The sequence below is a fragment of the Chiloscyllium plagiosum genome, unplaced genomic scaffold (assembly GCF_037043375.1).
Source record: "Chiloscyllium plagiosum isolate Xiang-an unplaced genomic scaffold, Cpla_swu_hap1 HiC_scaffold_1, whole genome shotgun sequence".
Lineage (NCBI taxonomy): Eukaryota > Metazoa > Chordata > Chondrichthyes > Orectolobiformes > Hemiscylliidae > Chiloscyllium > Chiloscyllium plagiosum.
In genome coordinates, this window is record NW_028270139.1 from 54,334,462 (window position 1) to 54,349,026 (window position 14,565).

At 43.0% G+C, this 14,565-nt stretch overlaps 1 long non-coding RNA gene and 1 pseudogene across 1 annotated transcript in view; both read left to right on the plus strand.

Moving 5' to 3' along the window:
- The window catches only part of LOC148152119 (uncharacterized), an 82,706-nt gene extending 80,632 nt beyond the window's left edge, over positions 1-2,074 (plus strand). The window contains exons 3-4 of the long non-coding RNA XR_015757113.1: positions 489-739; positions 1,377-2,074. This is a non-coding gene — a long non-coding RNA (uncharacterized LOC148152119). The remainder of the gene's footprint in view (positions 1-488; positions 740-1,376) is intronic.
- A 4,680-nt stretch (positions 2,075-6,754) lies between these two features.
- LOC148152120 (syncytin-A-like) lies at positions 6,755-8,098 on the plus strand (annotated as a pseudogene).
- Positions 8,099-14,565: the final 6,467 nt, after the last annotated feature.

Sequence of the window (14,565 nt, forward strand, 5' to 3'; positions counted from 1 at the left end):
ATGTACTAGGGGTGTTGACAAATTTTGGACTGAATTTTACCAACCACTCGAGGACTCACAGAAAAGCTGGCAAGATGTGGGAGGAAAGCATTGAGGCACAATTACTACTCCTGTGGCTGGGTCTATCTGCCCTTATCCTTTAGGTGCAGCTCCAGCAATGGCCATGACTAGCAGTGATGCTGCTGATCCGCTGGCCATCTGATTGGAATGACAGCTCTTTGGTTGGATCACCATCCTTCATTGGGAATGCAACCCTGAGAGCAAACGCTTCACTGGCTGCCACTTCGGATTACACCATCTGCCGAACTGAATCTGCTTAGTTTTCCAACTAGGCAGCATGTCTTTTGTTACCTCAGAAAAAAATCTGATCTTTATTGCAGATTACACAGAATTAAAAGCAAATTGTTGGAATTATTTTCATTCTAATTTCAGTTTTTAAAAAAGTCTTTGGCAAGTTATATATCCACTGCTTTCTTTTCATTGGGCAGGATCTCACTGAGGCATTGGGGTCTCACTTGCTGGCTGGAGAGGTCAATTGAAGCGTTGGCAGTCTCTTCCAGGGAAAGGCCTACAGACACCAGTCAAGCCACAGTGGGGGTCAGTTGTGACCTTCTTCTGGAATCATGGTGACAGAGCCAATCAGAGAACTGCAGTTCTTAAGTAGAACACAGAGCTGTCCATGGGTCCCAGTGGAAGAGCAGATCCAGAATTTCAGGATCACAGAGGATCCAGGAGAAAGGTACGTAAGGTTTTTTTTGGCTGTCACATTTAGAGATGGCATGAATGCCAGAAGCAAGTGCAGTGAGTACAAGTAATTAATGTCATTAATTATTTGGAAAATGCAAGTGATTTACTGGTGGTGGTTTACAGATGAAAAATACAATGGGTGATTTGATGGTGTGGGAGATTAGAAATGTTGTTTTTGCAGGTGGGGGGGGTGTGGGGTGTTAATTCTTGTAGCATGTAGCATACTTAAGGCTAAGACTTTAATGAATATAGAGGGTCTTTTAAAGAAAATAGTTTTAAGCTAGGAAATAGCTTTAAAGTGTTGTAGTTGACCACAAAAAGAAGCAGCAAGAGCATTTCACAATAAAGCTTATAGTATGATAAGAGAAACTGGATAAAAGAACAAGCTGTAACAAACAAGGAACAAAGAATGCAGACATACAAGGACAGCAGGGTGGCCAGATAAGAAAACAACTAGAGAGAAAAACAAGTGAGGTAATCGGCTTATGATAGGATGGGAAAAGGGAGGCGTGATTCCGCAACTTGTAAATGAATAAGATTGCTTACATGCTCTGTTTTCGCATGCATTTGTTTGATTACAGAAGCGTCCGGTGCTTGCAAGCCTGTAATAAATTGTTCTTGTTTCCAAGGCTTTGTCTCAGGCTGATTGATTTGTGAGTGAGCTCTGTTTCTCACAATTCCGGGGCTCGTCCGGGATCCATAAATCTGACCGCTCGACACTCTTGGGACAACGAGGGAGGTGCACCTCGTCGATTTCGGTGATCTCCAACTCCCTTGCTTGTTGTTTGCGGTTTGGGCGAGTATGATCCAGATTGGGAGACTCTGGAAACAAGGCGGGCAGATGCGCGGGTTCAGTCGGGCAACTCTTGGGCACAAGATCCAGATAGGGAAAGGTCTTAAAGGATATATCGGGGTGACCGGGGGGCAGCGGTATTTGCTGCAGGAATTGCCGCGGGACGGGGGGCACCGAAATGACCAGGTAACTCTGTGCACAGACCAAGGTAAGAAAAGCAACCTTTAAGTATTGCCTTGGTAGTCGGGACGTACGAAAGTACAGGGAATTGGCGATATATAAAATTAAGCATATGTCCATGGAAAACAGCCCGTGTCAGAAGGGCTAGTAGCTGAAGGGCTACTGAGGGTGCACTTCATAACTAACTTATGGCCAGATGTCCAGAAAAATATTCAAAAGCTAGAGGAGTCGTTGCGGGAAGCTCAAAGTGTCTGTGAGACACGGTGTCTGTGTGTGTGAGAGAGAGAGAGAGAGAGAAAAGAGCTGTACAGCTAATAGAAAGTTTAACTCTTTGTGATTCGGTTTGAATGCACATTTGTTTGTTGGTGATTGAATGTTTGTGCTTTGTTCCCTGGAGCTTGAGATCCGGGACTGTTTTGAATCTGATTTCTACTATGGAAAGTTTAACATGATTTCTTTTAAGGTTGAGGATTTTACAGATTGTGAAATAAAATGTTAACTCCTGTTCTTTTTACAGGTCATGACTGCCTTACTATCAGTTTCTAACTAATCTCTTTTTCCTTACATAAAATTGATTTATGGAGAACTGTTGAAGTCTCAAAAAAAAGCATATAATTAGTCAGATTAATCGGACGAGTAAGGTGTCTAGTCAGGACCCTGAAGGGGGTGTGGAAGAAGGTGACACCAGACCGAGTTAAGATTAATTAAATTAGCAACAATGGGAGGCACGGGGAGTTGCCTGTGTAACGATCGATCGGTAAATAACGTTAAAGGGGATATATCCCGCCCAACAGTTCTTTGGGGAGAATGTTGGGTAATTGGGAACACAACTCCCGGACGCAGGAGAAAGATAAGGCTAAAATGATAAACTATTGTTGTTTCATTTGGACTAGAGAAAGTATTAAGGCGCCTGGTATTCCTTTTGGCCCAAATATGGGTCTGATGAGGATTGGCTGTGCCAAGATCTAAATATATACGTCAATCGAAAAGAACCGTACAGTCAAAAAGAGTCTGATTATGCGGCTTGTTGGATAGGGAGCGCAAGAGTAATATTATGTCTCATGAATATGGAGGAATCAGGGAAAGAACAGAAAAAGAATGAACAAGGGAAGCCACAGTGGGATCCCTTAACGTGTTCGCCGCCCCCATATACTACTCCCCGGAACGAGGCTACAGCTCCCGAAGTAGAACCGAGTCCAGATACAGAAGGGGGAACGGACTCTGAACTAAAAGATACAGAACCTGAGCGGGGGGGGGGCGCCCAGAGTCACTCGGGCCACCACACGTAAAGGAGGGGCAGAGATAATGGAAAATGTAAAATTATGTCCCTTACAAGATGTTCCGATTGGGGAAGGTACAATCGGATATGTAAACGCTCCCTTAACTAGCAGTGAACTTGGGGTCTTTAAAAAGGAAATGAAAAGTTTAAAAGAGGATCCAGTTGGACTAGCCAAACAATTTGATCAATTCTTAGGGCCAATTTATATATCTGGGGAGAACTGACGGCAATCTTAGGAACGTTATTTTCAGGGGAAGATTGAGGTATGATTAGGAGAGCGGCTTTACAGGAATGGGAAAAGAAGCACCCAGTTGGGGAAGAAGGGGCCCCAGCAGAACAGAAATTCCCAAATGTTGACCCTCATTGGGAAAATAATGACAGAGAAGATAGGGAGTGAATGCGGGATCTACGAGAAATGGTAATATTAGGAATTAAAGAGGCGGCACCTAGATCACAAAACTTTGTTAAGGCCTTTGAAGTACGGCAAGAGAAGGATGAAACCCCTTCTGCATTTCTTAAAAGACTCAAGGAGGCCACAAGGAAGTATTCGGGAATGGATCCCGATAATCAGATAGCACAGGGACTCTTAAAGGTCCAGTTTGTAACTAAATCATGGCCGGACATACAAAAGAAATTACAGAAATTAGAAGGATGGAGTGAAAGACAGATGGAAGAACTGTTATGTGAGGCACAGAAAGTGTATGTGAAAAGGGAAGACGAGAAGCAGAAACAGAAAGCCAAAATGATGGTGGAGGCAGTAGAAGAAATGACAAAAAGGAGAATGGGATCAGGAGATAACAGGAAGGGTAGGGGAGGACACGAAAGACAAAGGTCAGACATCCGGGAAAGGAGGCAACAGGCAGGGTGTTACTATTGTGGGAAAGTGGGGCATTTTAAACGGGAATGCCCGGAATTAGCACGAGAAAGGGAAGCCGTTTCCCTTATGAACCTTGATTAAAAATAGGGGTGTCAGGAGTTCCTGCCCCCGTGGACCCACCAGGAACCCTTGATAAATTTAAAGGCGGGACCTTACAAAGAGGATGTAGTTTTCCTAGTCGATACAGGGGCAGCAAGGTCATCCTTAAGTTTTAAGCTCAAGGGAGTGGGGAAAAAAAAAGTTAATTGGATTATGGCAACACTTTTGTGATGAGAGGCATGAAGAATCAGTTTTGCACTCATGACGAGATATTGCCACCAAATTGGGGATTGAATTAACTGCAAATGGTGCTATGGAATCTGTTGAGGTTCTTAAAAAAAATGTTTTGCTCGAGCAAAACAATTACAGAAACAGAATGAGAAGTCACAAGTGACTGGTAAACAAACAGAACTGCGCGATTACAGTTGTTAAAATGTTTTAGTCACTTGTTACATTTCCACCCTGAATTATATAATATATAATTAATAATTAATATTTATAATAAATCAATTGTGTTAGCCTGAATCAATATTAATTGGCAGGATTCCTTCACACATTCTCATTGACCTGTCATATTGATTCATGGTTAATTTAAAACATGACTGCATTAATTCATTGTTAATTAAAGAATGGAAAGATACATTACTGACCAGAGTGTGTGCAGACAGTGGCAGCAACAGCCTTGTTGGTAGAGGAGATTCGGAAACTTACTTTTGGGGAGCCTTAATAGTCAGCACTTCACATCAGGTACGGACCATACTAAATCAGAAAGCAGGACGATGGCTCACAGACTCTAGGATCTTGAAATATGAGACAATCTTAATAGAGCAGGATGACCTTGTGTTAGTCACAGACAGTTGCTTGAATCCAGCTGCATTTCTGTGGCGGGGAGTGGGGGTGGCCCTTGGCAATCCAGAACATGGCTGCCTTGATATTACTGAATATCAGACGAAAGTGTGAACGGACTTAAGAGACGTACCGTTGCATGCGGGAGCTCGGTTGTTTATCGATGGGCCCTCCCGGATAATTAAGGGTAAAAGGTACAATGGATATGCTGTAGTAGACAGGACAGAGGGAAGCGTTATCGAGGCTGAAAGACTGCCTAACAGCTGGTTAGCCCAAACTTGTGAAGTCTATGCACTAGAAAGAGCTCTCAGAACCTTAGAAAACAAAAAGGAACGATATATACAGACTCCAAATATGCGTTTGGAGTGGTACATACCTTCGGAAAAATTTGGCAAGAAAGAGGACTGATAAATAGCAGAGGAAAAGAACTAGCTCATGAGGAATTGATAAAACAAATGCTGAAATCCCTGTTACTCCCGAGAGAAATAGCGATAGTGACATCAGAAGGGGTATGAACTGGAAGTAAGAGGAAATAGACTGGCCGATGAGGTAGTTAAAGAAGTGACCCTCAATCCACAAGAAACAGTGATATACTCCCCAATACCTACAATTTCAGATCTTCAGGGTGCCCTGTTGTTTACTGCAAAGGAGGAAAAAGGACTAAAAGATTTAGGAGCTGCAAAGACAGCAGATGGACGCTGGATGTTACCCGATGGGAGGGAAATGTTGAATAAAATGATGATGCAAGAGATTATGGCTGTCCTACGTCAGGGGAGTCACTGGGGAGCGCAAGCTATGTGTGACATAGTGTTAAGGAAGTATGGATGTAAAGGGATATACACATTAGCCAAGCAGGTATGCGCAGGATGCCCGACTTGCCAAAAGATTAATAATAAAGTAACGAGAGGGGAGCCAAGAGGTGGAAGAAACCCTGGGGTAAGACCTTTTCAAAGAATACAGATAGATTACACAGAATTACCCCCAGTAGGGAAACAAAAGTACTTATTAGTCCTAATGGATCACCCAGTTAGGTGGGTGGAGGCATTTCCAATGTCCTCAGCAACTTCAAAGGGAGTTGTGAAAACTCTTTTAGAACATATAATTTCTTGATATGGAGTGGTGGAAAGTATAGAATCAGACCAAGGTAGCCATTTTACCTCTAAGATCCTACAAGGAGTAATGGCGGGATTAGAAATCTCTTGGGAATTCCACACTCCTTGGCACCCGCCTTCCTCTGGACGGGTGGAATGAATGAATCAAACCTTAAAGAAGCAATTGTCTAAGCTAGTCCTAGAGACTCGATTACCATGGACAAAAAATGTTTACCTATCGTGTTGCTACGCATTAGGACTGCACCTAGACGTGATACTGGCCTCTCTCCTTATGAGATGATGTTTGGATTACCTTTCTTGGGTGGAAGAGTGGAATTACCAACTGTAGAGTTGAATGATAAGTTTTTAAAGAACTATATTGTGGCGCTCGGCTCTTCTTTGTCTGTCCTTAGGAAGAAGGGTCTGTTGACCCAGACACCTCCACTTGGGTTCGCCGTACATCGAATACAACCGGGTGATTGGGTCCTGATAAAGACCTGGAAAGATACCAAACTGCACCCAAACTGGGAGGGACCGTTCCTAACTCTCCTGACCACCGAAACAGCCATCCGAACTGCTGAGAAAGGGTGGAGTCATCACACTCGTGTTAAGGGCCCAGTGGACACTCCTTCCCCTCCGGCAGAGTGGCAAGCTCATCCTACAGACAACCCTCTGAAAATCAAGCTGAGCAAAAAGAATGGACTGGGATAAGAGACTATTAAGTATTGGTTAAAAAACTGTATCCCAAAACAATTGTAAGTGTTGCATGGACTCACTCCTCCCTGGTATTTAAAGGGTTAGGGAATAGACAGATAGGGTTGTGAGCTGAAATGAGTGGTCAGCTTTATATTGTCACGATAATATTGGTGCTAGCTGCCAAGGGGGGGGGGGGAAATCATTTTACCGCTTTATGTCAGAATTATGCTAAACTAAAGGGGCATACCGACTGTTGGGTATGTGCTGAGATCCCACACCATGGGGAATCCGGAATTCCTCTCACGGTAATATCACTTACCAAAGAAGAAGTGTACGACGTACAATAATTTGACTTGGGCTCAAATGAGACAACTTGGAGATTTGAAAGGGGTAATTATAACTTTGAGGGATGGTTCCCTCGACCAGCCCCGAAAACTCTGGGTGCTATCGATGGCCTTAGAGTTTCCCCACCGAAAGGAGCAGTAAATACCACTTGTTTCTGTAATCAGAATGATACCACACCCTTCCGATTAGGAAGATCATCTTGTGTCTACACCAGCCAAGCCACTGCCATGACCATTCCCCGAATATTGAATGGAACATATTGGGTGGGTGGCTTAAAGGCCTGCCCATTTATCCCCGGCGAGAAGTACGTTTGGAGTGGTGGATGTAACGGGAATGGGTGCTGGGGCCATCCAGTTCAGACACTACCTCAAAACCAGAAAGGCTGCTGGTACCTTGCCTATATAATTCCCCACTTGAGGCTGTTAAAGAGAGCCCCAAAAATACCTTGGAATAAACAGGGAGGAAGGTGAGTAACCCGGAAAGTAACCAAAGGAGATCGCCTCCTCTGGACTTTGATACCTATGTATGGGACCGCTCAAGCAGGAGTAGAAATACAAAAGTTGGCAGCTTCCCTGGAAGAGTTGGCCAACAATACTGCTGATGCGTTGGCCGAAACCCAATCCCAAGTAGCAGCCATAACGACCGAAATGATTGCCACTAGGCTAACGACCCTTCAGAACAGGATGGCTCTGGATTATATTCTAGCAGAGAAGGGTGGTACCTGTGCACTAATTGGAGAGGAATGTTGTACGTACATACCTGAGGTCTCCTCTAACATTACTGATATCTCCAAACATGTGCAAAACAAAACCGCCAAGATAAGGGAGGCCGGTAATCGGTACCAGAACAAAAAAGGATAGGATTGGGGGAATTGGGGATTGACTGGTTGGGGAAGGTAGTTAGTCCATCTGGCTATCTATGGATTATTGATATTAGTGGGCTTGGTGGTAGGATTCAATGTCCTAAAATGGGTGATGAGCCGACTGATGACATCCCTTGGGGAAGAAACCCAAATAAATCATCAGATGCTTTTACAATCAGCAGGTGATATGCAACAAAGAGAAAGTCAAAGAATGCTTTTAGAGTTCGAGGGACGAACAACACAAATGTAAAATGTAAGATTGTGAACCTCATCGCCAAAAGGCGTAAGATGGAAAAACATAAGAAAATGAATTAAAGGAGACTCAATAAGTGCAGAAACAACAGTTAGAGAAAAAGAAAAAGGGGGCATTGTGGGATTGTGGGAGGTTAGAAATGTAGTTTCTGCAGGTGGGGGGAGGGGCGTTGCAGGGGTGGGACATTATACAAAGAGTCGTGGAATTCTTGTAAGATAGCAAGATACGGGTTCACCACCATTTCACCTAATTAAGTGAACATTTTGCATTCAGTTAAACAGCTCAGGGAACAAAAGATGTTGTGCTGACTTTGGCTTTGCAGGTGGTCAAAATGGCTAGTGTAGTCACAGTAGTTAAATTTGATACCGGTCCAGTCCTTGACTGCTTAGAGATATATATTCAGCAGTGTTGACAATTGTCTTTTTTTTGAGTCAGTGTGCATCAGTAATTCACTGATCAAAGTAAAGCTGAAGTCAATTTGTAGTCGTGCTTCAAAGCAGTTACTTTCTGCTTAGTGTTTTTTTTCATGCACTCATTAGCTGGTTGGATTACTGTTTCAGGGATCTATTACCACAGTAGGTAACCTAGCATGAAAGAAACTGCACAAAACTAAAAAGCAAAATGTAATAAAAATGTCCCAGGAATCAAAGCAGAGCTGGTGCATAAAAATTTATTGGATCAGCTACTGGTATTTTTCCAATGGCATGAAAAGGATTAAGCAAATCAGCTGTCTGTTTTCTAAGGTACCCAATTTTCTTTTCAATTAAAGATCTTTTTCACCTCAATTCTATGAAACTTTCCAACTAAATAAATATTTCAAAATTGTTCAAATGTTGCATTAAGGCTGTGTTTTAAAGCTTGCATCGATATGGAGAATCCTTGACGCAACAACATTGGATGGTAAACAATGCCTCTGAACCCTCTTTATTATCACATGAGTGTGGCTGAAGCCACACCCAAGGTACTGCACACTTGATACAAATATCCAGCACACTGCAAGAAACAAAATTACAGGCTAAGTTAATGATAAGGATAATAATAACCCCTATGATTGATATTCCTAAACCATTCCATTTATATTAAATCTTTTGAACCTATTGTATGGCAGTCCACAACTAATGAGTAACTGAATATCGGAACGTCTTCTCAACATGAAAGAGATCAGTAATGGAAAACCATATTTTCAAACATTAAAACCTGTCAGCAGTATCCAGCATTCAAGGAGAGCATGGTTGTAAAGTTTAGTCTAGATTGCCAGAACCATGTACTTTAAATCAAATATCAGAGAAACATTCCATACTCATGTTGTAAAATTCTATTTCTGCCTCTGTGGTCTCTCTATTTAGTGGTATGAACTCACATCAGTTAAGAACTTGTTGAGATTAACCAAATTAATTTCAAAACAGGCTTTCCCAGAAACAAAAAAAAATAAAATTTCATCCCATCAATCTGAGCTGAATTTGGAGGTTAAAGGTAAACAGTCAATAGTTCAGTCCACTGCATTATTTAGTTTGTAAATAAAATTCTTTTGACTGATTTTGTGAATCGCATTATAATCAATTATATGTTACATCTAAATTCAGCATAACTGCTCTCAGTCTAATTATCTGGTGGCTACTGTTGCTGTTGCGTCCGCTTCCTGCAGTGTGTCCTTCGTGGTTGAAGCAGCATATGAAGAAATCCAGGGTTGATGTTTACCATGGACCTAATCAACAGATGCATCTGCTCAGGACACTACTGTAGGAGTGACCATTACACAGTCCTTGCAGAGATGAAATCCCATTTTCCCATTGAGAATAGTTCACATAATGTTGCATGATATTATCACCATACTAAAAGGGATAGACTTTGAACAGACCTGGCTACTCAAATCTGGGCATGATGATGCAGTGTGGGGGCCATCACCAGCAGCAGAATCATACTACAATACAACCTGCAACTTCATGACTCAGCATATCCCCACTCAACCAGAACCATCAAGCGAGGGGATCAAAGTTCAGTAAACAGTACAGGAGGGTATACAGGAGCAGCATAAGCCATCCCTGAAAAAATGAGATATCAACCTGGTGAATCAATAACAAAGAACTATTGTGTGCCATAGTGCATAAACAATAAATAATAAACAGTGCTAAGCAATCCCACAACTAGTTCTGCCACATCAGTGGTGATGGACAATTAAACAATCCAGTGGAGGAGAAGGTGACACAAATATCCCCATCCTCAATGCTGAAGGAGCCCAGCATCTCACTACAAAAAATAAGGCAAAAGCATTTGCAGCAATCTTCATGTGGAAGTGCTGAATGGATGATCCATCTCAGCCTTGTCTGAAGGTTCCCAGCAAGACAAATGCCAGCCTTCAGTCAATTCAGTTCAATCCACATGATATTCAGAAGGCGTTGGATACTACTAAAGCTGTGGTGCTTGACAACACTCCACCAATAAGCTTGAAGACTTGTACTCCTGAATTTGCTGTGATTATAGCCAATCTGTTCCAGTATAACTGTAACACTGGCGTCTACCTGGCAAAGTGAAAAATTGTTCAGGTATGTCCAGTACACAAGAAGGCAGAATAAATCTGACCTGGCCAATTACTACCTCATTAGTCCAGTCTCGATCCTCAATAAAGTGATTCAAGGGGTCATCAACAATGCTATCAACTTGCTTAGCACTGACACATTCAGTTTGGGTTCCGCCAGGACCACACAATTCCTGATCGAATTACAGTCTTCGTTCAAACATGGACAAAAGCTGAATTCCAGAGGTGAGGTGAGAGTGACATTTCTTGATATCAATGCTGCATTTAACTGAGTAGGACTCCCAGCAAACCGGAGTCAATGGGAATCAGGGAAAATTCTCTGCTTATTAGAGCCATACCAGGTAAAAGAAAATGAAAAACCAAAATATTGTGTATGCTGGAAATCAGAAACAAAACAGAAATCGCCAAAATAACTCAGCAGATCTGGCAGCATCTGTACAGTGAAGGCAGAATTATTGTTTCAGGTCCAGTGACCCTTCTTCAGAACAAAGGAAAATGGTTGCGGTTATTGGAAATCTGCATCTTAGTTCAAGGACATTTCTGCAGGATTTCCTCGGGTTAGTATCCTAGGTGTAACCACCTTCAGCAATGACCTTCCCCCCGTCATAAAGCCAGAAGAGGAGGATGTTCACTGATGATCATACAATGTTCAGCATCATTTATGAAAAATAAAGAGCATGAGAGCATGGGAAAGGTTAAAGCATGAAGACCACTGGCAATTTGTGGTCTGTGGGAGGCAGGATGGGATAAGAATAGTGGAATGCTCTTACACCAGTTACAGAGTAAGGTTAAGGCTGAAAGGTCACTATGGCGAGACGAGATAACAGTTAGTAGAGCTAGTTTCTCTGTTAAGTATCATTGTGACAAGGTTGGGACAATAAATATTTGGGACATGACATTAAAATACCCAACTAATAGTTAATAGAGTCGGCTTGAGACAAGAGGCTATTGTAATAGATGGAATAGCTAAATATCTATCATGACAGGTTAGTCTGGAATGGAAGATCACTGTAGCAGAGGTGATAATAAATATCCAACCATGACATTAGAATAACATTAAATAGAATGGACAACTAAAGAGATAATGGGAACTAACATCACTGATTTATTGTTTAGCTAGAGTGAGGTACTTTGATTAATATAGTTGGACATGCTAATAAACAGAAACAGATAAAGGGAGAAAGGGCCAACAGGGAAGGATGCTACCGCTTCTTATAAAAGAGGGAGAAACCCATAATACATTCCTTGGGGAACTCAGGATCTGGAAAAGCTGAAGAATGTGCTGCCCAGTTTACATGCGGGAGCGGGCAAGTGGATCAGAGTTTTTGTAGATGAAACTACATGGTGATTGCTGGCTATAGGTGACTTGAAGGCATTGCTGGCGAGGTTCGTAGGGCTCCCGAAGTTAAAGGAAATAATGGTCCGAACCCGTTTGGAAAATGCAGCAGACAATCCAATGATTGATGGGGTCGGGTTTGATCAAATGAGACAGAATGTATGGCAGGCTTTAAGAGACTGTTATCCACCCAAAATGGACCCCCAGGCTCTGAGAGGGGATCCACTGGGAGAAAGTGAAAACCCGGCTGCCTACTTGGAGAAACAGTTTAAAAAGTGGAGGCTCGAAACAGAGCAAGACATAGAGACTAATCAGCTGCTGACCACAATGTTCCGAAATTCCATCATTGAGGCAAAGCCCTCCCAAGTCAGGTCAAGGCTGAGGGAGGTGGTGGGTCTGACATCATCAATGAGCTACATACACTTGTGTACAGCCGCAGTATGCCTCTCATCTTCCCATGTCAAGTAAATTTGTTAAAACTGTAGGGTTCTCAGGGAAATCACAGTAAACTCGATTTACAGCTCCGTAAAGTTAGAAATGGAAGGTAGGGAGATAGTTCTGCCAATATTAGTGTCTAAAGGGACACCAATTAACTTGTTAGGTAAGGATGCTTTACTACAGTTAGAGTAAGATTGGAGTGTACACAGCAGGGCTTGGTCATCGAAAAGGCTAATACACAACTAGTGATGCAAGAAGTTAGAGATGTTAATGTTTATTGGATAGGGGATATAGCAAGTGATATTCAAGACATTTGGAGGACATGGGAAACAGAAGTGTTGACAATGTTGACTAAAGCAAGACCACCTAAGTATGAGCTGCAGTGATATTTGATGAGTCTCAGGATGAGGTGTTAGAGAGGCAGTGGCAGCAGGAAGTCACCGCTCCACAACATTTGAGAAGTGAAGCAATAGTATTAGGGAAGCAGAGAGAGATTCTGCAAATAAAGAGAAACGTGTTCCTGGAAAAGTGGTATAGTGTATCAGGCACCGTACCACATGTAACCTTAATGGTAAACAATGGGTATCAATCTAAAGACTTAGGACCTATGGCCAGGCATGTAGAAACAATTGGGGAATAGCATATGCTCACAACAGGGATTTGGGAATCCGGGGATGGCAGCTATGTTCAAATCCTAGCATGCTGCAACCTGACAGGGAATCCAAAGGAAGTCAAGGTAACAGCCCAGTGGAGCATGCCAGTGACAGTGGAGGAAGGTGATCAATATGGTAATGAGCAATTGGATACATTACCAGTCACCTTGTAGTCAGAGCATGATACAGATGTGGGGAGAATGAAATCAGATGGCTCAGTGGAAATAAGGTTGAAACCAGGAGCTGGGACAGTAGTGAAATTTCTGACAAATGAAGTTATCCCAAGGTTTGGTATACCACCGGAAATTAGTACAGACAATGGGTCTGCCTTCATTCAGAAAGTAGTTAATTTGGTGCTGCAGTCTTTGAGAATCAAACAGAGGTTTGGGTGCGTATATCATCCCCAGTCACAGGGTATGGTGGAAAGAATTAATGGGACATTGAAAGCCAAATTAAACAAGATCTGCGTAAGCACCAACCTTAACTGGGTTGATGCACCACCGCTGGCGCTAATGAGTTATCGCATACAGACTAATCACATGACCAATCTAACACCGCATGAGATGTTCACAGGCAGACCTGTGCCAGTGCCCAGGTGGAGAGGCCATACAAAGGGCCTAGCTTGGAGCAGTTAAGCTTAGAACTTAAGCAATATATGCAGCAGCTAACTATAATACATGAGACTATCCACATGCAGGAAACACAAAGGGAACCAACACCTGTCAATGAGGAAGGACCTATTAAACCCAGGGATTTGGGTGTATGTGTGGGTTTTTCAAAGACGCTGGAATGAGCCGAGGAGAGAGGGACTTTTTGTAGTGACTAAGGCATCACCTACTGCCATCCATATGGTACCACCTTAATCATTGTACTAAAGCTCTCCCACCAGCACAAACTAACTCTGATACTGAGGTAAGTGGAGGTGAGGCTGAGGAACTTGGACATGGGCAGGGCACACAGGAGGCTAGTACCCCTCAGCAGGGTTCCAAACAAGGTACAGGTGAAGTTCTTGGGGATACTGATCATTCCAGAAATTATTGTGATGGAGATGTGGAGCATATTTTCCTGACAGTGAGGATGGGGAAGATATGGGGGATGCCCCTGATACCCCCCCTCTCTGATGCCAGGCGTGCGTACTCAGACTTGGAGACCATTAACTTGGCAGACCTGGACTGGTAATGCCAAGATCACTCAGGGTGGGAGGCAAAGTGCAGACCTTGCTGCCCTAACATGGGTACGCAATCGTGACAATCACTGGTATCAATGGGCAAACTATACGGCTGTAATGATGGCTAGACTGGACTGTTTCTTGTGTACTAAGGCAACCCCCTCATACTATGTTGTCCCTATGCCTTATAACTCGACCACCTGTACTCAATGGCGTTTGCAGCACTCTAGCTGACCTCTTAACCCAGATGATTCATCAACTTACATGCAATCCCATTGCCCGTTTTGGTGCCTCCTACTTTAGGCCTCTACATTCTACCAGCAGGATGACATGGGCAGGCAGCAACTCCAGTGATGGTGTGGCTATAGTACCCCATGGTCCACCAGTAAGACTAATTACACGTTCCCCATAGCTGCTTTTAGGATA